Raw genomic sequence first — 24,142 nt, forward strand, 5'->3', positions numbered from 1 at the left:
CATATAAAGATACAGAGCCCACCATTTTCTCCAGGAGAAATTCTGAGTGATCTCCAGCCCTCACCTGGAGATTGGACACATTTTACCTCAGAACAGCAAACTGTTAGAGGCAAAGGCCAATCAAATTGCATATGCAAACGACCTCTGTGTTCCGAGGCAAAGGCCAATGAGGCTGCATATGCAAATAACCTCTGTATTCTGACTGGCTATGGGGGGGGGGGAGGAACAGCAAACTGTTTATAATGTTGGAGGCGAGACTCAAGCAATGCAGCCAGTGGATAGGGACAGATTCTGAGTGACACACCAGGGTGCCAACCAATTCCGGAGCGTGTGGAATGATCTAGAGAAGTGCCACCACAATTTGGCTTTTATATATAAGGGAGATATTGTACAATTATAGTAGAGCTCTCAAAATCCTACATCCCTACATACAAAAGGGAAGCTCTCTTTGATTGCTCCAAAATGGATTCAGACCTCATATTAGCATTTGGATGTACAACTACAAAACACACAGGCACGATATCCAATTGAAAGAACCAAACCCTTTTGTTAAAATCTACCTGCATACCCTAGAAGCATAAGTCAACAGTTACAGTGGTAGTTAGGCAGCAAAAACTAAGAATCTACAGGCTGTTACACCCCCCTAACAATTCTCCCTCATTCAAAAGCACAGTTTGCTTATTTGAATAGAGTAACATTTCCAAGTATGAAGCTCAATAAACTCAGCAAAAATGCATGTTGTGTCAAACCCACTCTTTCAAGGCAGCTTATCTCCTATAGCTTTAGTTTCACACCTCATCATTGGTGTACATTTGGAAGGGAACATATTTTTCTATCTCTTCCACAGGTTGACTCTCTTCTGTGATTCAGCACATCACTCACTGTGAGATACAAGCTCCTTTTCACTGGAGGTAATGAAGTGAGATCACCCAAACAATAATTTCCATCTGTTTAAAACAGTGAAGTGTAGCATTGGCTTCAGAAATTGGGGTTATTTGCCAGTAATTTTATTTGAAATATTATATAACCAAAGATTTGTAAATGTACACAATGCAAAAAAGGTACAGATTCTCAAAGCTTGTATTAGAAATGTATAGGTGAGGTTATCAGTGTAGCACCAACATTCAAACAACCCAGGCAGTTTATTGGGGATGAATGGGAATATTCATCACTTGCATATGAATGTTTCTGAGTACATTAGGAGACATGGGCTCTAGAGTTCTCATTTCATTGAGTTCCCATTAAACCCATTTGTTGGGTCTATCTAAATCATATCCACATTAAAACTGCCTTGTTGTTCTGTCTTAAGGGCAACTCTGACGACTAAACACTCTGCCTTGAAAACCCTTGTTGTTCTGTCTTAAGGGCAACTCTAAGTGACGACTAAACACTCTGCCTTGAAATCAAATCTTTCACAATACAGCAAATTTGTGTTTAAACTGCTTCTGCCATCCTTTAGAATGCACATCTTCATCTTTCTTTCCTTCTTTCCTTGCCATCAAGTGGACATTATTTCCTACAAATCCACTGTTTTCCTCCAAGATAACCAGCACAGCTTCAGTCAGCTGGAAAAGTTGTCAGGAATGAAGAAGAAATACTGCTGCCTCCTCTGATAGGAAAGCGCAGCATCCCTGCAAGTATAGTTTATGTATGCCTTTAAATAGATTGGATCCCCCGTGAAAAGGCTTGTGGAAGTAGATGGCACAGTGAATCTTTGCAGTCCTAAGGGCAGGAAGAGGCAATCAAGGGGAGAAAAGGGGGGGGGAGGTATACATAGAAATACATTGAGAACCAAGTGGAGTGGAACAGGCTGCAGTACAGTAGACGGAGCATAAGCATAGCATTGGACACGGGCCTGGAAGCAAGGTTTTAAATAAGGGCGGCACAGACCTAAGTGAAGCCGGTACCTCTCGGTTCCGCACCTAACCCCGCCCTGCAGGAAGCATTCCCAAGTGGCCAGAGATTGGCTGGCTCCCAGGCCTCACCCAAAAGGCCCCCAAAACTGCCACAGTAGGGCTTCTACCCAAAATGCTGCAGCAGAGGATTGACAGCCCCTTTTCTGGCTCAGCATCTCACCCTGCAGCCACAAAGCAGCCACAGATAAGTCCACAATCAGGAATTCTCCACCTTCCCCTTCATCTAGCAGCCATTGGATTCCAGAACTGTTCACTGAGGACTGGAAGAAGAAGAATTGGGTTTTATACCCCACTTTTCTCTACCCTAAGAAGTCTCAAAGTGGCTTACAGTAGTCTTCCCTTCCTCTCCCCACAATAGTCACCTTGTGAGCTAAGTGAGGATGAGAAAATTCTGAGAGAACTGTGACTGGTCCAAGGTCACCCAACAGGCTTCATGGGGAGGCGTGGGGAATCAAGCCCAGTTTTCAAGATTAGAGTCCGCTACTCTTAACCACTACACCACTACAAAGTGCACTTTAGCGTTGGTGCACTGGGAACTGGATGAAATTTGGTATGCCACAGACTTTAGAGTGTGTATGTTCCACAAGGAACATAGCATTTTTGACAGCCATAGTCACTCATGAGCCAAGCCTTGCATCTTCTCATCACTGCTATCAAACTCAAACAGCTGTCAAACACTTTTGCAATTGCAGAGTAGCTGTGGTAGTGCAGATCCATTTCCTTCAGGCTTATAGGCACTTTTGCTTCTGTAGAGTAGATGAATCAGTTTTCAAGCAGGGTCATAGATGGTCAAGTCAGCTAATTAAATAATGTATGGGGGGCAATAACTACCATAAGGCTGTGTGATAATGCACATGCATGTAGTAACATTAACAAAACTCACTTAGGGCCAAATGACACAATACATGCAGCCCTGCAACTGGACAAACAGTGTGTCCCCAGGCCATTTTGGCTCAGGAAAATGTCAGGGGGGAAGGTTGATACCCTTCCTCTCCTGGCACTGCAGTTGTGATCTGAATCAGGCCTTCTAGCACTTGGGGAATTGTTCCCCAGCTGTCCTGTGTCTGTGGGGAAAGACAGTCAAGTCAGGCTAACCCATGCCTATCGTGCAGTTGTCAGGTACAAAGTTGAACCTGTGGCCCCTTTTCTTTCCAGCCCAGGGCTGATCAGACCCTAGCGTAGGCTGGGGCTCTTGGGCTCATATTCAGCAGTAGACAGACAAAGAGTCCCAGGCAAGGATCCTTTAAATGAGATAAAGCTTTATTGAAAACATTTATGCATACCTGGCTAACCTCATTCACACTTCCCACTCAAGCTTAGATTAGCAAAACCCAGTTAGGTGCACAGTCTGCCTTAGCAGGAGAGCTCCATTGATGATGGTCGGTCTTGTTTTGCATTTAAGCCAGTAAGCAACTTCTGGCCATGATGGAGACAAGTCAGCAAAGGCAGCTGGGCCATACCTAACTCAGTCATACTAGCTGAAGTACAATAGCCATCCCAGGATGTCACCTGGAAGAGGCCTCAACTTACTTAGTGCCTGACATGCAAACCCTTAATTGAGTATCACCAACCATTAACAGTGATCAAAACAGTACTTTTAGTCACTAGCAGAACCTGTTAATATTACCATTTGCATTACCTTAACCAAAGAATCCATACCCATATTATACATGTTTGCTTCATCCCACCTTGGACTATTTGTTCAGCAGATCCAATGTTTACAATCTGAATTTTCTACCAGACTCCACCTCTTTATCTCCAAACACACATACCTTTCAGACCTGGAAGCATCCTGTCTACTATGTTATTAGGAATTATTCCCAGGATCCTGCACCATTTCTCTCCCTGTCCTTTAAGAAGAAGAAGAAGAGAAGAGATTGGATTTATACCCCGCCCTTCACTTGGAGTCTCAGAGCGGCTTACAAACTCCTTTCCTTTCCCCTCCCCACAACAGACACCCTGTGAGGTGGGTGGGGCTGAGAGAACTCTGACACAAACCACTCTTTTTCAAGGACAGCTGTGCCAGAGCTTGTGACTGACCCAAGGTCACATCAGCTGAGGGACCGCCTCTCCCCATACGAGCCCAGTGGGCACTGAGGTCAGGGTTGCTACACCAGTTGACCCTCCCTAGTCCAAACTACACCAAACTGGCTCTCACTTTAAGAAGTCAATATGTTTGAAATCCAGCTATGCCCCCTTCAAGTTTAAAACAAAAAAACGCTTTGCTTCTTGTTCTATAACTGAGGTCAGAATTTCCCCCAATACATAAGCTTCTGCTGGCTGCACATCACATGGGTTGTGTAGCCTGAGGGACCGCCTCTCCCCATATGAGCCCAGAGAGCACTGAGGTAAGGGTTGCAACACTTCTGGCTGAATTTAGACCATCTCCTAAATGAATAAAAACCTGTTGGGGGCTGCACAGTTTATCTTATCTCTCCTATCTATGAGGAGGTTTTCTCTCTCCTTCCTGCAATCATAAAAACAGAACTCTAGTGATTTCATATATGTATTTATTAATTGTTTTAATTTTTTTTATGTTGTTTAATCTTGTTAGTCACCTTGAGCCTCCTTGTCAGGCAAGGCAGGGTATAAATACAAGTAATAAATAAATAAATAAATAAATAAACAAACAAATAAATAAATCAAACACAGGCTTCAATCCTCTGGGCCTCTTAAACTTACAGAAATAGCAGGCTTCAATCCTCTGGGCCTCTAACATAAACAGTGAAGCCAGCTAGAGCTTGAGATGAGATACATGGCTAAAATGTACCCTAATTGTTGGCTCCAAGTCAAGAATAGCATCATCAAAGCTACATCCTAGACACAGAGATCTTGCACCTGGTACTCAGTGGTGGAGGGAAACAAGTCAGCTTTCTTGATAAGAGCTCAGGAGAGTATGAATGAAAACATTCTCATGGGAGCAGCCTGCTGGCCATCTTTCCAAGTGACTCAGAAACTTAGCAAGAGCCAAAATGAAGTTACAGAGGCTATAAAGTCTCTCCATGGGACTTTCTGTCAATGCATATTTAAAACCCCAGTGGAAAAAAAATTCATTACTGGGAACATTGGATAAAAGCACGTGTGAAACCCAAACATTTGTACATAGCTATTCCCTTCATTTCTGTTTGAGGGATAATGTATGGCTGAACATATTGGGGCCAATCCTGATAGGGTTGCCAACTCCCGATGGGAAATTCCTGGAGATTTGAGGGATGGAGCCTGAAGAGGGTGAGGTTTGAGGAGGGGTGGGACCTCAGACAGGTACAATGCCATAGACTCCACCCTCCAAACCACTCAGTCCCTCATGGGGAACCATTGTTGCCAATCTCCAGGTGAGGGCTGGAGACCACTCAAAATTACAATTGCTCTGCAGAAGGGAGGGCGGAAGTCAGCTGAAGTCAAAGGGGCAGATAATGGTAGGTTGATGGTTAGCTGGGAAGGAGATGGGGTTGCCAACTCCAGGCTGGCAAATTCCTGGGGATTTGAGGGGTGGAGCCTGGAGAGGGTGGGGTTTGCGGAGGGGTGGGACCTCAGACAGGTAGAATGCCATAGACTCCACCCTCCAAACCAGCCATTTCATCCTGGGTAACAATTGTTGCCAATCTCCAGGTGAGGGCTACAGATCACTCAAAATTACAACTGCTCTTCAGGGAGCAGAGATCAGTTCCTCTGGAGAAAACAGTGGACTCTGTCATTATACCCTGCTGAGGTCACCACAGCAAAATGACACTGTTTGCCCAAAGCCAGAGCACTCCCCCAGAGCCTCTTTCTAGATCTCGTTGTATTTATTTCCACAACGGGCTTTACTGCTAGTGTATATATATGTGTGTGTGTGTGTATGTGTGTGTGTGTGTGTGTGAATTATATGGTGCAAGTAAAGTTATATATATAACTTTACTTGCACCATCAGCCTTGGTCTTATTTTTTACCTCTTGGCATCTGATGAGTCCCTTCTGTTTTCTCCTCGAACTGCAATGAGCCTTTGATGAGGAACTTTATCAAAAGCTTTCTGGAAGTCAAGGTAAGCAACTCAGGATCTGTCTTCAAGAGAGAAGAATCATGACTTTTGGACATGCAAGCAGAGAGGAAAATACTGCAGTGAACTGTAGCAATGAATGTTATTAAACAAAAGGAACATGAATGCAAAGTTTAAAACAATTTACATATCTTAAAGACACTTTAGAATGCCTCATTTTACCATATTTCAAAGTAATGAGACAGATTCCTTTGCGTTCCTTTAGAAGTCTGCTTAAAATGTACAACAAACTGCAGTAGAGCTCTCTGATACATTGTTGGAAAACTTTGAGGAGTGCTAACTAATTTCACTGTCTTCCCTTAACAGAAAACTAAGATCTAATTTCCTTGTTTCACTTTGGAAGGTTACCTGATTCATTTTTTCACTCCTACCTGGAGTCTTACACTTCTTCTACACTGTCTTTAAAAATATTCTAAATTGATGTCAGAAATTCCATGGGAAATTGTGCAAATCTAGCTTGACATGATGATTCAACTTCTTTTGACACAGGATGCTTATTCTTTCTCCCATTTCCAGCAAACCCTGCTGATAACTCACTGTCCCTAGAGGAAGCAAATCAGGAGATGAGGATAAAAAGCAAAGCTCTAGGGACCAATTGCTGAAGTGTAGAAGCACCAGGTTCACCTGTCAAAGAGGGAACTATCTAGATAGGTCATCAACCTTGTATTCAGTTCTGTCTGCAAAGCATCTTGGATAATAGAAACAAAACCGATCAATACAATTAGTAAGAAAGGAAGAAATAGATTCCTTAAGTCTAGTTAAAAAGATACATTGGAGAAAGACATGCCTCTACAAATATAATATTGAAGCACTGTTATAAAACAACATAACTATGAATAATATAATATGCAATTTTAAAAGAAAATAAGTTGTAGAAGATTTCTGAAACAAGATATATTTAAACATGAAATGTCCACACAATAACAGTGAGAGGGATACATTGCTTGACTAAATATATATGGCCTAATGGATAGAAATGAAATATTTTATGTATCTCACTTCTTTTTTTAAAAAAAGGTGCAAGGATTCAAGACTAAGTCTCTGATCCAGATTTTCTTTCTTCTGATCCGGGAGGCATGGGGAATACAATAGATATTCATGATTTTTCATTGTTGTTGCAGGTCAGTGTCCTGAACAAGCAACAAAGTTAGCATACCATTGTCTCATGAGAAGCAAGATTTGCAGTAGCCTGATATGATGTGTAATTGCTAGCAATGCTTCTAGTTTGTACAGGAAATTGAATCACAGTAACCCAATATGGGGGTTCTAGTTTCGGTTGCTGATGAGAAGTCCTATGGAGGCATTCTGCAAGAGTTATTTTATGCTTTCTTTCTTATTTATATACATATTCTCTTTCTTTTTTCTTCTTCTCTATTATTTTGATTAGGACATATTGTTCTTGTCTCCTATTTAGTTACCTTATTTTATGCTTTAGGGAGTTTTATGCTTAGGGAGCTAACAACTGATAGAGTTTTTGTTGTTGTTGTTGTGTGTGTGTGTATTTCTTTTGTGTATTCCCCCCCCTTTTCTTCCTTCTCAGCTGCTGCTTTGATAATGCTGACCTTGAGAAGAGCAGTTGTGTTGTCTGAGATTTAACTTTTATTTTATTTTAACATATAATTAGTTAGGATTAGATAGTATTCATGCACTAACCTATTTTAAGGTTCAGCTGTAACCCATTTAACATTAACTTTTAATGAGTTCAATTTCATCTTCCCATAATTTTATTTTAACTGTTTCCAATAGTTTTATTTTCTTAACTGTTCTTAACTGTTTTCAACTATTTTAGAATATTCAGTAGTGGGGCTAAATTTAAATTAATTATAGAAACAGGAACTAGAGAAATAAAATTATGGCAATAGAACTGTAAAAGGAGTCTCTGAGTTCAAAAGATTAGTTGAGTTTTGGCAAAAAAGCCTCCTTCCTCCCTTCCCCCCTTTCTTCCCTTTAATTTCCCCCTAACTTCCACCATTTGTAAGTTCTAAGTTTTATGTTCAAGTTTTAAGTTTTATTTTTACACTCTTATATTTTTATACTGCTTTCATCCTATTTAAATTTAGCTGAAGAAAGAGCCCTTCTCCCTTTAATTAATGTTCTTGGGTTTTCTGCCAGCTCTTTCACACATATTGTCCAGTCTTTCCTTCCCCAGCCAGTGTTCCCCTCCCCAGGTAGGCTTAGGAGGGGGGCAGAGAAAGAAAGCAACTTTAACTTTAAATGCATTCTCAAAACCCCCTCCACCAGATGGCTTGGAGAAGGCATTTGTCTCTTTAAATCCTTTCTCCAAGCCAAGCCAGCTGGTGTGGGGGCAGCGGGGGGGGAGCTTGGGGGACACATTTAAAGTTACTTCCTTTCCACCTTTCCTCAGTCTTGTCTTCAGAAGTCTTCTTCACCCTGGGAGCCAGTGTCCTTTTCCATCAATATAGTGGTTCCCATAAATGGTTTTAAAAGCAACAGATTCATGGAGAAGAAGTCTATCAATGTCTACTGGTCTCATTGACTAATTGGAACCTCCATGTTCAGAGGCAGTAAACCTCTGAATATCAGTAATAGAAAAAAAGCTTCCATGGAAGGACTTGTTTGTTGGCCTTCCAGAGAAACTTGTTGGCCACTGTGTGAGAAAGGATGCTGGAATGGACGGATTACTGGTCTGATCCAGAAGGGCACCTTTTACGTTCTTCTGTACTGATAAGCGATAACAAAATTGTACGTACATTAATATTGTTCTAAATATGCAATTTGAGAAGATGAGAAAATCCATGGACATCTCCCTATTGTGACTGACCATGCTTTAATTATTTCTTCAGCTGTTATTACTTCTCTTACTTCAAGTCCCTAAACTGAAAAACAGTTCTGAGGCTAAACCCTAGTGAAAAAAATCCTGGTCAAATAGTTGGTTTTCTAAGCACATAACCAACTGCTCAAGCAACTCAAGAAGTCACCTTGGACAGCAGGGTTTTTTAAAAGGGAAATTCCATGAAGCAGTGCACAATGCACAAGGGTATCCCAGCATCCTGTTTCTCATTGCAAGAGATCATGGAGGCTTTTCTTAGGTCAGGCAGGGCAACTGATTGAGGAGGCAAAATACGTTGGGATGGTCCCATATGGGCTCTTGCACTTTGTAAGTTCAACACTGATTAAAGGGATAATACAGGTTATCCTGGCTAGCTGACTGGATTTTCAATTAGGGGAGCTGCCCTAAGTCAGTCTGTACTCAGAGACAGCACAGATTCCAGAGACAAAGAGCTACCTGCAGCTGGCCCTCGGCTAGTAATTGAACAACCTGCTGCAGCTGGCTCTGAGCCAGGAGGAGAGCAACAAGAGATCAGGTTACCAGATGAGCAGAAGTCACAGTCTGCAGCTAAAATCAAGCTAACACCTTGTAGCTCTGAAGCAGTAACCAAGTCTTCAGAAGCCCCTCTCAGTCCACCAAGGTCACCCACACCCCTGCAGCACTGACACTGTCAAAGGCAAGCTGAGTTGCAGGAAGGAGGAGGAGGGATTGGATTTAGACCCCACTCCTGACTACCTGGAGAAGTCTCAGAGTGGTTTACAATCTCCTTTCCCTTCCCCTCCCCACAACAGACACCCTGTGAAGTAGGTGGGGCTGAGAGAGCTCTCTTGAGAACTGCTCATGAGCAAACAGCTCTGAAAGAACTTGTGACTGACCCAAGGTCACACCAGCAGCTGTATGTGAAGGAGTGGGAAATCAAACCCAGTTCTCCCAGATTAGAGTCTGCGCTCCTAACCACTACACCAAACTAGCTTCTGGAATGAAGGAGGCATGGGAGACTCATGGCCCATCATCAGCTGTCAACTGACGAGATGGATGAGTAGTCTCAGGATGACTGCCAAGGAATTGGCTGGGAGTGTAGCTTGTTAAGACTTGGCTATAAAGTTAGCAGGGAGAAGCAGCAATTTTGTGGGCACAACAAGTACACATTGCTGCTGAACACTGACCTTGCTGTTACCAAACTGCTGGATCCTTGACCCTTGGACTGGACCTATCAGCTTTTCTGGGACTCCTGGACTGGACTTGGACTTCAGCAGTTCTCCTGAATCCCTTGACCCTAGGCTGGACCTGGCATACCTGTTCTCTGGATCCCTTGACTTCTGGACTGGACCCTGGTTCCTCTCTGCACCCTGTCCCATGACCTGCCCTGCTGAATCTCAGCCCCTGCCTCCCGGGAGGGCAGCACCAGTACAGTAGCATTTTCCATTATTTGTTAGGAATTACCAGGCCATAGATTCAGTCCTGCAGTCCTGTGTATTCTTTAATCATTGGCAGAATTCTATGCTACCAATGAACTCTGAATTGAACTGAAATTCATACCCATAGATTCAGTGTGTTTTTCTGCATCAGACAGGGCTAAAGTTTGCATATATTTCTGAAGTGAATCAAAACAAATTTATTTTCCCCAAGATCTTAACTAAAATTCTTGAATTGCCAGCTTTGTTCTTGGATTAGAAATTGTTCTGTATAAGAACTGGATTCTCCCATGCAGAAATAAAGTCCAATACTAGAATCCTACCTAAGTGGTAGTGGTTTTGTTTGTTTGTTTTGCTTTGGAATGACAGTGATATATGGTGCGGATTCACCACACATGCCTCCCTTCATTAAAGTGTTTCTGCTTTTGTTTCACAAATCCTCTTGATGCCATACAAGACGGTGCCATTTACTATTACTTTGCAGCTGCATAATATTAGTCATAGGAGCCAATTCAGGCAGATCTGGTGTTTTGTAAGACTATGCAATGGATCACATAACTAAACCAACATTCTTGTTAGAGAGGGGGAAAAGATTTAAATGACATTTTCTTTCTTATTGAAGTGATATTATCTTCAAGTCATCTTGGGTGAAATTGCATATATACACGATAAAAAAAACAACAACTGGCTTTATTATATTGAACCAGATAGGAAATTGCATATATACACGATAAAAAAAAACTGGCTTTATTATATTGAGCCAGATTGATCATTGTCATATATCAACAATGTCTCTCTACACCAATAACACTATATACACAGCACTTTGCACAAGCTCTGCCCCTTTTTCCAGGTTCTGGCCCATTCTCCCAATCCCACGTAGATCATGGATCAGCAACCCCCCCCAAAAAATTGTTAGTTATATCGAAACTCTCTTGGCTTCCCTCAAAATTCTTCTTACCTAATCTACACATAACGCAGAACAAGGTAGGAAAGTTTTGAAGTGAGAGCTGCAACTGCTCCAATTCAGTCTACTAATATGGATTACTAATTTTGAATACTGCTTCTATACAAAAGCTGCCTACAGGTAGATAATCTTTGGAAAAAGTGCAGAAAAGGGCAACTCGAATGATAAAAGGGTTGGAACACTTTCCCTATGAGGAAAGGTTAAAGCACTTAGGGCTCTTTAGCTTGGAGAAAAGACGACTGAGGGGTGACATGATCGAGGTTTATAAGATTATGCATGGGAAAGAGCAGGTAAAGAAAGAGGTACTTTTCTCCCTTTCTCACAATACAAGAACTCGTGGGCACTCCATGAAACTGCAGAGCGGTCGGGTTAGAACGGATAAAAGGAAGTACTTCTTCACCCAAAGAGTGATTAACACATGGAATTCACTGCCACAGGAAGTGGTGGGTGCTACAAGCATGGACGGCTTCAAAAGGGAATTAGATAAGCATATGGAGCAGAGGTCCATCAGTGGCTATTAGCCACAAGGTATAGCTAGGGGCTCTGGGGCAAGTGATGCTCTGTCTTCTTGGTGCTTGGGGGGGGGGGTCAACAGTGGGAGGGCTTCTAATGTCCTGGCCCCACTGCTGGACCTCCTGATGGCACTGGTATTTCTGGCCACTGTGTGACACAGAGTGTTGGACTGGATGGGCCTTTGGCCTGATCCAACATTGGCGTCTCTTATGTTCTTATGTTCTTATGTACACATAACACAGAACAAGGTAGGAAAATTTTGAAGTGAGAGCTGCAACTGCTCCAATTCAGTCTACTAATACGGATTACTAATTTTGAATACTGCCTCTATGCAAAAGCTGCCTACAGGTAGATAATAAGTTTATAAAGGAGTGAAGTGCTAGCCTAGTCTGCTCCATACACATTGTCTTCTAGCTGAAACAAGTGAACATTCAAAAATATGATCCACTACTTGCAGTTTGAATTGGGACTAACCACTCCTCCATGGCAAGGTTCTACCATCTGTTTCTCTGCTTCTTCTGCAAATGTAGCTCCAAATTCAGGTGTTTCCCTCAGGTTGCTTTGAATTGTACATTAGTTTATATGTTACAGAGAGATTTGTGGCTATTTGCAGGCCATATTTACCCCCTATATGTACCTGGAACCATGCTGTTGAAAAATGTGTGATGTCATCAAAAATTATATCATCCTGGTTGTCCACAAATAGCCACCAATGAAGTGCAATGGAAATGGGGCAGAACTAATACAATGATAACACATATTTTAAAATTACTACGGAGACATGGGGAAGACACTGGTCAGTGATAGCCTTAAGTTCTTCCATAACGCATTCTAGGGTCTTTGGGGGGGAAACTTCATTGAAATTCTAATTCTTACTGACTCTGATTTGAACTATTTTGAAGCGGTGACTAACTCATAAAGCAATATATTGCCTATTGTTCAATTACAGCTAAAGAAGCTTTCTATTCTTGGCAAGGAGGACTAGTAAGCAGCCTTTGCTTGCCTTATACAAATCAAGAAAATTATCACTCATGACAGATTTAAATTCTAGTAATTCCACTATTCTATACTTTAGTCTTCACTGTTGCTGTTATTCCATTCCCACAATAAATAACCTCAGCACTTTTAATACTGTAGGCCAATAAGACTGAATGAAATTAGAACATTCTACCATATGGTAGAATGCTATACACCTGAGGGTTTGGGCTTATAATTCACAACATGCTTCTCTATTAGCCTAACACAATTGGCATTTTAGGAGAGCCTGGCTTGAATATTGTGAACAGAGCTCCTGCCAGTACTAATGTTTTAAGCAGAGCCAGTTGACCAACTGATGCCTAAGGGCACATGTCTCCACCGAACATTTGACAAGGGTCAGAAGTGCATCGGATGTCCTTCCAAATACAACAGTGCAAGCAGCAAGCAGCACTACTGCAGTGGACCCCGACATCTCCCAACAATTTACAACACAGAAAGGTAGTCAGGCAAATATCAGTGGTTCAGTTTCCACCATGACCATCTGAAGTATCAAAATGTGTTGGCGGGTACGTCTTGCTTAATAAGCACTGTTGCTCCAGGATCTTCCCCACCACATAAAGCCATAGATGGAAGGGAAAAGACCTTGTATTGCTTGTGAATAACTGTTACAAGAACTTTAGTTACTTCACATGGAGACTTGAAGCTGCCTTATACTGAATCAGGTCATTGGTCCACCAAGGTCAGTATTGTCTGCTTGGACTGGCAGCAGCTTTCCAGGGTCCCAGGTAGAGGTCTTTCATGACACGTACTACCTGATCCTTTAAACTGGAGATGTCAGGGATTGAACCGTGGACTTTCTGTATGCCAAACAGATGCTCTGTTACTGAGCCATGGCCCTCTCCTGAAGCAAAATACTAACTTTTTAAATAAACAGATATATTGTATCTTTTAACTATGTTTTCTTTCTAGACATGAAACTAAGCCCTTAGATTACTCCTCAATACCCACCCCACATGAAGTGTGACTGTCATCACTGCTGAAAAACTGAGAGTGATTGAGAACATTTATGCTTTAGCCACCTACTTAGAAAGCTATTGAGTCAAAGCTGGGAAACAAACTCCTTTCCCGTATGTTCTGTCAGTTTGCTTTCTCATCACCATATAGCCAAAAGGAAAATCTATCTCAGTGAAAAGGAGAAATGGATTCCCCCCCCCCCTCTTGCTTCTTATATTATGAGAATAGTTTGGGGTTCTTGAGGCACATTCTCGGGGAAGCTATATTTAGACATAAATTACCCTCTCTCTGGATTGTTAAGTGAGTTTATTCTCTCTGGAAGTCTTCTTCATTTAATTTGTTCCTTCTGATTATCTTCATTAATCTGCAGGGGGGGAATGTTACGTGACTCTTTCAAACCTGTGTTTCTACTTGACGTAACTATGCTGATTCTTTAAAACTCAGAGCATCTATTAAATTGAACAGAACAGTGAAATTATGTGTATACAAATATGTTTTAAAGTCTTTAATATTTTATGTTGCATATATAAAAATTAAAAGACTTTTCTTCAATTTCGGCTAGAACAGAACTCTTTTAAAATATTTAGTAGTAAAGATAATAAATGTACAAATATTTCTAATTCCCCAATGATTTCCAACTTTACAATATGAATCCTGAATGCAGACTCTTAAATTAAAAATGTAAATGCAGATTTTTATTGCAAAATTCAAAATGGAGTATTGATATCTTAATGCTTTTGCTTTTGGCCAATATGAAATATCATAAACTGTCAAAATACTTCTTAAAACCTGTATACTATTTCATGCTAGCCATTGTTTGCAGTCCAGTATAAAATACGACTGCATGGAAAATTTGGTATTCTGATAAATATGAAAACTCTCTTGTGCAAGCATCCAATGTTACAAAATCCATCATATTCTTCATCATCAAATATTGTCAGATACTTATTGTCAGACTTTAAAATTAAATATCTTTCAATGCCAAGTACAGGGCTAAAATATTGTGAGTTAGATCTTATACCTTCTTTCTGCTTGCACTAGCTGTGTCTATCGCAAAGGCGTGCATCTGCTGTGTTCTTTTCACACTAGGTGCTTTTTAGTTCCTTGGAAGATGTTGATCTTGCATGAGCAGAAGTAGGAAATTCCAGCAGAACCACAGACCAATGTGGCAACCTCAGAATAACTAGTATCATACCTAAAAGTCCAAGCTTAATTAATTAAAACAAGGAACATGGTTGCAAGCCAAATAGGAACCAATATCAAATAACAGAAGCTAGTCAGACCCCAGGACTAATGTGGCAAACTCAATGGAACCAATGTCAAACCAGAGAATACAAGCCAAACCACCTTGGCAAGCCAGCACCAAGGCAGCCAGCCAGACCGGACAAGACACTGACACAGAAACACTATAAACTGAAGGGAAAAAAACCTGGGAGACTTAAAATGCCAGTCCCAAATATTCCTAGATACTACTTAACCTTTCCAGAATTTTTTAGGACCAGTTTAACAGTATTCAAAAAAACTCTGGATATCTTCCAGATACCCAAATATATCTCAAAAGTACTAATAAGGTATTTTTCAGATATATATTTGAATCAGAAATATCCAAATACACATCCCTAAGCAGAAGTGCCTAACATCAAAGAAACATACATTCCACAATGAAAAAGTACAAGCAAAAAGAAGGTATAGTATTGAAGCCTATATGAACACTCAGAAAATATTAATTTATCCAGAGAAGCTCCAGCATAAAAATTCAAGAAAAAATCAAAGAAAATTCAAGGAAAAATTGAGAACAAATCTATTTTAGTGACCGTGCTCTGTGATTTTCTGCTTCCTGTTGTAGATAAGTATCCTGAATAGATACTATAACAGGATAATATTGAAACTATTACTGTTGGATATATGAAAAAGTGGCAACTGGTAGTGCAAACTGTTACGCATTTAGGCCAAGTACATAGCAATGCGGAAAGATGGATTCAGTTCTGTGTTATATTACTAAGAAAGATAGCTGCACTTTTAATGGAAAACATAAGATGGAATTAAGCATAATGTGAATACACACTCAGCAGACAACAAGATTTTTCATCTCCATTGTGAAACTGCATCAGTACTACTCCTACAGTTAAATGAGCACAAGACCAACAGAGCAGGCAGAGAAATTATTAGGCTTTACACATTCTAACTTAGTACCAATGAAGTCATAACATTCTATATCCACTTGCACTTTTATAAAAATATACAATTTCTGTATTAAAAGCTACTTTTTCCCCACTAAATTTTTTAAAAAGAATTATATACAAATAAAACAGCAGTGCTGGAGTGAATTAGAAGGTCATTCTGTTTAGCTTCTCCTCTGCAACAGTGCTCCAATGTGCATATCATGAGAATTATCAAGCAATCTGGAAATCTATTTTTTCTGGAAGAGATATTATCGACATCACTGTGAGATTCATATCTTAATTAGCTAGTCTAATTCATGAAGTTCATATTTGCTTTGCCTTGTGTTTGGATAAAGATTGGGAATTTACAGCAACTGACAAACTGGACACTTCCACAATATAACACCATGACATCAAAGGGCAAAGCTGTTGAGGTGACATTAAATAAAGTTAATCTTCAGGGAATTTCTGGAAACACTATTTTCAACATTAATAAAACCTTATAGGGACTATGGTGTTCCTCACAGATGCTGACAAGAAGGATAAGATTCAGAGAAGTGCTGCTAAAATAAAATACTTGGGGGAGAGATTTGGTTTGGTGATTTCTGGACCACTTCTATAAACTAGGCTCTCTGATCAAAAACTACATACATGTGGAAATCTAGCTTATAATGCAGAATGGTTCTAAGCCAGCTTTCTCATTGACATGACAATTTTTTATTTCAGGAAACAGAAACATGACCATACAAATATATCCTCAGTGGATAACATCATTCACAAGGCCTTTACTATGCAACAATTCTGAACGTTAAGCTTGGTTTTATGGAAAGCTGTACTGATATTTTAAACACCTGAAGGAAGAATCTGATGAAGAAAGATTGTTCACTATAAATTCCAAAGACAGGACCAAAAGGAATTTGAAATCTGTTTCTGTAATGTATCCATCTTTGACCACATGCGAGGCTAGGTCTCCATGTGGTCATGTGAACCGTCCGAGCTTCACTTCCAGAGACAATGGCCCAAGCAGATCCTAGCCCGCACCAATCAGAGGGCTAGGATCCCAGCCGTGAGTCTATGGAACTCTCAGCTGTAAATAGCCTGTCATGGGTGTGGGGGGGTGTTTGGGTGTGGGGTTTATTGCACCTATAAGCTGGCCTGTGAGCTGGGAAGTTTGTCTTGTTCATAAACAATGAACTGGAAGAAGATTCGAGAATTGCATCAAGCCCCAGCACTGAGATCACTGCACACCACCCTGCTTCATGCCCCACAGCCATCTTATTTGATTTATATCCCACCCTCCCCCACAAGCAGGCACAGAGGTTAGCAATGTCTTCCGTAACCTTTATACCCTCCTGCTAGAGCATCAGCCTGTGGTCTTTAACATAAAACTGCAAAGACTGAACTTACAAAATAGTGCATTGATTTCTCTTCAAAGAAAAAAAATCCATGTTTCAAAAGAGAATAAGAAGAATAAATGGCCACCCTGAGCCCGCTTGCGGGGAGGGCGGGGTATAAGTTTGAGAAAATAAATAAATAAATGGTCACATTTAAAAAGTGGATTTTTAAAAAAGAAATTCCCTTCCCCATAACAACACTACCATCTATATAGGGCAGATGTTGGCTTCACTCTTAAGAACCTCCAATGATGAGCACTGATGATCTATGCTCTTCCACACCCACCACCTAGAGCCATTTCTGATCCCGGGAATGTTTATTTCTGGGGTTAGGGATCTGTGTGCACTAATTGCTGCACAGTAAGGTGACTATAGTTGGCTGTAGTGGGGAGAGGGAAGGTAATGAGATTGTCCATGTTGCCTCTTATGTGAGCAGAGCTCAGTTCAAGGAAGAGAGATAAAGAAGTGACTTCACCTCCTTCCCATGCCCTACTACTTCATTGAATCCAACAAAGATGGAGGTCCTGTACCTGAGTCATGGGAGACTAGCCTCGGGAATCAGGCTCCCAGTCTTTGATGGGGCTCCAGTGCTGTGGGTAAGGAGTCTCAGGGTGATACTGGATCCCTCACTTACTACGGAGGCCCAGATTACTTCAGCTGCAAGATCGGCCTGTTATCATCTTTGGCTGTGTCAAGAGATAGGCCTTTAAGACATGTAAGTATTTGCATAAGTCAGTAAGTTTTAGCTGGATGATGTTAGGATAGCAGGTCAGGCAAACACAAACCACCTGTTACCAATCATGGCTGCTGTAACTTAGTGCAGCTGTCTGCTGTCAAAAACTTAGCATGACTAAGAGAAATCTTGACAACCTAAGATCTAGATTGCCATGTGCTGACCACTGATTGGTCTGGCAATTAGTGAACAGCTGAACAACTATTTAGCTGGAATCTAGGCACAGCAGAAAAAAAGGCTACTCATGACTTGTTACCAGAAGTCTGTTGCCAGAGCAAGCCTGTAAGGTAACAACGCTGCATCTGCTCAAGACAATGCTGGAGTGAGAAGCCAGGATATTCGCAAGAGGATTCCAAGCACCCTTCCAGGCAGAATGTCAGTTAAGATGAATGGCAACCTTGGTTTAGGACCATTAGACCGGAAGGAGGGACGGCTAATTCCTTGGCACCAGCTCAGTTCCGTGAACTACTGCTACTTAAAGCTATCTGCTCAGGTCAAGTAACTCAGAGAGTGAGTTAGGGTTTGCTTGTTTGTTTTGTCCTTTGTACACTCCCTTTTCCCCTACCAGTCTGTTTTATCCTTTTATTGCCTTTGTAATAAACTTAAGTTGTTTTTATAATTTGGATTGAGTCACTGACCCATGCACCATGCCTTCGGTACCAATTAGAGCTTAAGAACCACAAGCTGTTATTTTTCCTTTGTCACTGCTGTGCTGGTTGGAATGACCCTGGTTTAAAGAAATACAGCCTGGAGTCTCTGGGGCAGCCCTGAGAGTGGGAGGTAGCACAGAGACAGGGAAGATGCTCCCACCCGAGATAAGGGACCTATTACAGTTCCGCAGGGCCTGTAAAGTGGAGCTGTTCCATCAGACGTTCGGTTGAGGTGGCGGACATTCAACCATTCTGGCCTCCCCTGTTCATGACCCGTCCCAGTGCCCTGCTGCTTAGGTAACATTACTTGGGCATTGGAGCTTTTATTCACCTGACATGAGGCAAGGGTTATTGTTATTGCTTATTGTGCCATCTGTTGTTTTATTGATGTTATTGTTTTATGAATCTTCTGTTGTAAGCCACGCTGAGCTCACTTGTGGGATATGGCACGGCATAAAATTATCATTATCATTATCATTATCATCATCATCATCATCATTATCATCAATATTATCAATATTATCAATATTAGTAATACAGCCACCTGATTTGTGCAGCTATTGAAGGCATGATCCTTGCAGCCACAGATCACAAGTCCCAGCCCACTGAATTTTTTTCTGTTGGCCTTTTAAAGAAAATATGGGACAAGCACCTGTCAGGGATACTGTAAGTAGCCAACAGACTTTTAAAGAAGAGGAATTTGGATTCTACCAGTCACTGAAACTTTCCAATTATATCATGTACTGCAGGTCTTGAAGGGCAAAAAACTGGAAGAGATGCATCAACACACAAGAATCTTTCTACTGACACATTCATATATAAACTAGCTAACAAAATTGTTCATGTTCTCTCTCAGCAATCAACCATTATAAAATAAAGTATCGTACTGAACATCTTGCTGTGTTACTCGAGGAAACAGTAACTGGGGCTGGAGTTGGATGGAATGCTAGGGTATGTATTTTGGGTATATACTATCTTGCCTTAGGTTAAGTGGGGTACAGGCTATATTTCCTTTTTAGTCTAATTTTTAAATTATATTTTCACAGTGCTTTGGCATTACTGAGTAACCTCCCCACATATTTAACTATCTCACAATAATATTAATGGTATTTACAAATTTCAGCTTTGGCTGGACCATGACCTTCATTTTGAGATGAAGATATTTATTTCAGTAAACTAAAAAAATGTATCTACAATGAAATAACACTGCCTTGTTACACTGTCTTTAACAAACTGATTTTGGGGGTTTTTTGCCTTTGAACTACTCCCAGAAAGATCTGGACAAGCCTTTGCATCTATGCATAATTTCTAGGAAATGTGGCAAGGCTCCACCAAAGCAAAGCATCTGTTGCAAATAACAGCCATAATCTCCTAAATGACAGATGGATGGTTTGCTTTTTATTGCAGACATCACAATAGAGCAGTCACAAGAAGAGTTATTTATCTCTTTGCAGGAGAAAAGCCAAGTCTGTTTTACAAGCCATGTGTAATAAGCATGAGCATAATGTAATGGCCACAATAGCCACACTAAATGACAAGTCATTATTTTGGAGCAACCTGACAAATGCAAGGATCTTACTATTTTTCTTTTGTTTTCTCCCAGCTCATATTGGAAGACCTATTACTTTAAGTCAATAATCAATTATCTTTTATGTCCAGATACAGACCCATATCTGGACTCAATGACCGACCCCCAGGCCACAGAGTTAAAATACTTACCTTCCCTGGGGCCTGGGGCGGGGGGGGGGAGAGCGAGATCCTCTGAGGCAGCAACTAAAAAAATCCTTCTCCTTTCCCTAGCTGATGATTAGCCAGTGCTGACAAATAGGCTGCTTACTTAAGGCAGCCTAGAGAATTACCTAGAGCCAGCCAGCAGCTGATTAAAGAAGGCCACCTGGCCCTTGGAAACAAGCATGGCCAGGCGAGATCCAGGTGCAGGGGCAATTGGGAAGGGTGGCTGATTGGTTCCTTGAGGATGGAAGAGATGGGGCAAGCTAGCCATAAGGGAGAAATAAAAGGAGAGCTCCCCAGGCAGGCTAGGGAAGGAGGAGATGCAGCACACTGCCGGGTATTCAGGTTGAGTGCTGCTCCAAGGGAGGAAAGTAAAGATCTGTGCTGTATAGCCAGTATCCTACCAACCCCAGTTCTGAAGGCTAAAAGGATCTAATGGGGAGAACACAATGACAGACAGAGTGGGGGATGAATTCTCATAGGTGAGCACTCACATTGTTTTATTTACTACATAAGAACATAAGAGACACCAATGTTGGATCAGGCCAAAGGCCCATCCAGTCCAACACTCTGTCACACAGTGGCCAAAAATACCAGGTGCCATCAGGAGGTCCACCAGTGGGGCCAGGACATTAGAAGCCCTCCCACTGTTGACCCCCCCAAGCACCAAGAAGACAGAGCATCACTTGCCCCAGAGCCCCTATCTAATACCTTATGGCTAATAGCCACTGATGGACCTCTGCTCCATATGCTTATCTAATTCCCTTCATTTGTCTGCCTTTCTCACTGAGACTCACAGCAGGTTATACATTATAAAACAATGTAATAAATATTATGAGATCTAATAAGCAATGCAATAGGACTAAGATTACAAAAATTAGAAACAATGCAACGGAAGTACTGAACATGACAAGTAGAAACCCACAAGGACTTGTGGGAGGCATCTCATCTTCCCCTACCCTACTATTTCCTCTTCCCCATTTCTGAAAGTTCCCATAGCCTCTCCCCTTTTTTCTGATTCCTTCTCTCCTTCCCACCCAACAGCCAACCTACATTTATCTGCCCCTCTATTATCAGCTCCCCCCTCCCCCAAGCAGGCTTTATCTAGGAAAATTATGACCCAGTTTTGTAGTGCTGGCTAATAGGCATGATAGGTGACTCTCAAGAACTTATGGGGTAGCACCTTACTTTCCCCTGTATCCCCTTCCCCATGCTGTTTCTTCTTTCTATCCTCCCTCCTTTCCCTGCCTCATTGTCTTAGTCATTCCCCAAAATAACTTTTATCTGCCTCCCATATTTAGCTGTGTTTATTATTTATTTCATTTATATCTCACTTTCTCCACAGTGGGGACCAAAGCAGCTAACATTATTCTTCTCTCCTCCTTTTTATTTTCACAACAGCCCAGTGATTGGCCCAAAATTACCCAGTGAGCTTCCACAGCAAAATGATGATTTGAACATGGGTCCACCAGATCCTAAACTCTAACCACTACACAGACTCGCTTTCATAGGAGGTTGTTGTTGAACAATAGCAAGCAACTAGGCCTAGCTGAGTCATGCAAGTCAGGTGGTATCAAGTCAGCCAGTAGTTGCCAAGTCTACGGTTGCCAACATCCAGGTGGGACCTGGAGATCTCCTCGAATTACAACTGAACTTCAGATGAGAGATCTGTTCCCTTGGAGAAAATGGCTGCTTTTGAGGGTGGACTTTATGGCATTATATCTGGCTGAGGCCTCTCCTCATCCCAGACCCTGCCATCCCCAGACTCCATGCAAAAATCTCCAGTAACTTCCAAACCTGAAACTGGCAACTTTAGCCCAACGTGGCCCGAGTGAGTCTTCCCACAAAGGCCAAACCAGCTCCTGAAAAGAACCCTCCCCCTTCACCCTGCCTTTTACCCACAGAAACCCAGCCTGGAATGCTGCAGTTGCTTCACAAGAGCTGCAGTGTGAATCATTGTCTTAAAGCTACAGATTCTCCTTTTATCATTTTCAGTTTTTTAAACTCCGCCTAGATATAAATTTCACATTTTTCTGCAAACTTGGGAAAATTTTCGGGTTTGTAGAATGATCTGTCTGCTGTTCACAGCTCCAGTATCCTCAGATCTGGCTGACTTCACTATTAGAATCTAGAAGTGGGGACCCACAAAGGCGCATGGGAGGCATCTAATTTCCCCCCTCCCCCACTGTTTCTTCGTTTCCTTTCCTGAAAGCCCCATAGCTTCTCCCCTTTCCTGGTTCCTTCTTCCCTTCCCACCCAACAGCCGGGCTACATTTATCTGCTCTTTTATCTTCAGGTTTCCCTCTCCCCCTTAGCATCCTCTACCTAGGAAAATTATGGCCCATTTGTGTGGTGCCAGCCACTGGGCCAGGCCCACTTGCATGGCAGGGAACCTTCAAGAGCTTGTGGGGGGCACCTCAATTTTCCTTCCCATACTATTTTTTCTTTCCCTCCTCCTGTCAAACTCATATCCTCTCCCCTTTACCTGCCTCATTCTCTCCTTCTCTGTCATTCACCAACCTGTCTTTTATCTGCCTCCCATCTTCAGCTGTATTTATTATTTGTTTACTTCATTTATACCCCACCTTTCTCTTACCAAAGGAGCTTACATTATTCTCCTGTCCTCTTTTCTCCTCACACCCACCCTGTGAGGTAGGTTAGGCTGAAAGTATGTGACTGGCCTCAAATTACACAGTGATCTTCCACAGCAAAATTTGCACCTAGGCCTCCCAGATCCTACTCCAAAGCTCTAACTGCTGTATCACACTAGCTGTCACAGGGTGACTGCTGTTGAACTGTAGCAAGCAGCCAGGCCTAGTTGAGTCAAGCAGTCAGGTGGTATCAAGTCCACCAGTGGTTGCTGTCAGGCATGGCTTCGATGAGTCTTCCCTCAAAATCCAAAAGAGCCCTGGAAAAGACCTTTGCCACTCCCCCTGTCTTTTACTCACAGAGACCAATCCTTGGGGTGATGTGAATGCCTAAACCAGTTTGGTGTAGCCAGTTTGGTGTAGCAGTTAAGTGTGCGGACTCTAATCTGGGAGAACCGGGTTTGACTCCTCCACTTGCACCTGCTGGATGACCTTGGACAAGCCATAGTTCTGGCACAGCTGTCCTTGAAAAAGAGCAGTTTCTGTCAGAGCTCTCTCAGCCCCACCTACCTCACAGGATGTCTGTTGTGGGGAGGGGGAGGGAAAGGAGTTTGTAAGCTGCTCTGAAACTCCCTTGGGTAGTGAAGGGCGGGGTATAAATCCAATTTCTTCTTCTTCTTCTAAACAGCCACTGAGGGAATTTGTTTCTTAAAGCTACAGGTGCTCCTTTTATCATTTTTATTGGAATATTTGGTTATTATAGCAGAGTTTGCCCAGTCATAGAAGCATGATACCAAGTACAGTGAATAAATCTCCCAAGATGTATATTATAAAAAAGGTAAACTTTTTTTATTCAAAAAAATTTTTTTTAATCTTTATTCTAGTAGATTTAGTTTGAATTCAGGTAGCAGTGGAAAGAAGAGAGATAGGCCTAATAGGCAAAAGGGAATTACAAATTGCCAACGTCTGACATAACGAGGGCATTGTATCTACAGGAGGGACCTGCAGAGACACGTGCTTCTATGGAAGGCCCTGTGTGAAGAGAGTGAGATAGGGCTGCCAAGTCTCGTTGAATCGCGGTGGGGGAATCGTCATTCTTCACAGGAGCTCTGCCGTGGGGGACGGCAACAGGCGTTGCACCGCCGTCGCCAGGATGTGACGCTACGCGTCACTCTGGCAACGGGGCTGTTTGGAGTTGATAATTTGTATTGTCTGTTACCAGGGTGTTTTTTTTTTTTTTAAAGGTCTCTCTCG

Source organism: Gekko japonicus, unplaced genomic scaffold, assembly GCF_001447785.1.
Source record: "Gekko japonicus isolate JY-2015 unplaced genomic scaffold, Gekko_japonicus_V1.1 scaffold378, whole genome shotgun sequence".
In the NCBI taxonomy this organism is placed as follows: Eukaryota; Metazoa; Chordata; class Lepidosauria; order Squamata; family Gekkonidae; genus Gekko; species Gekko japonicus.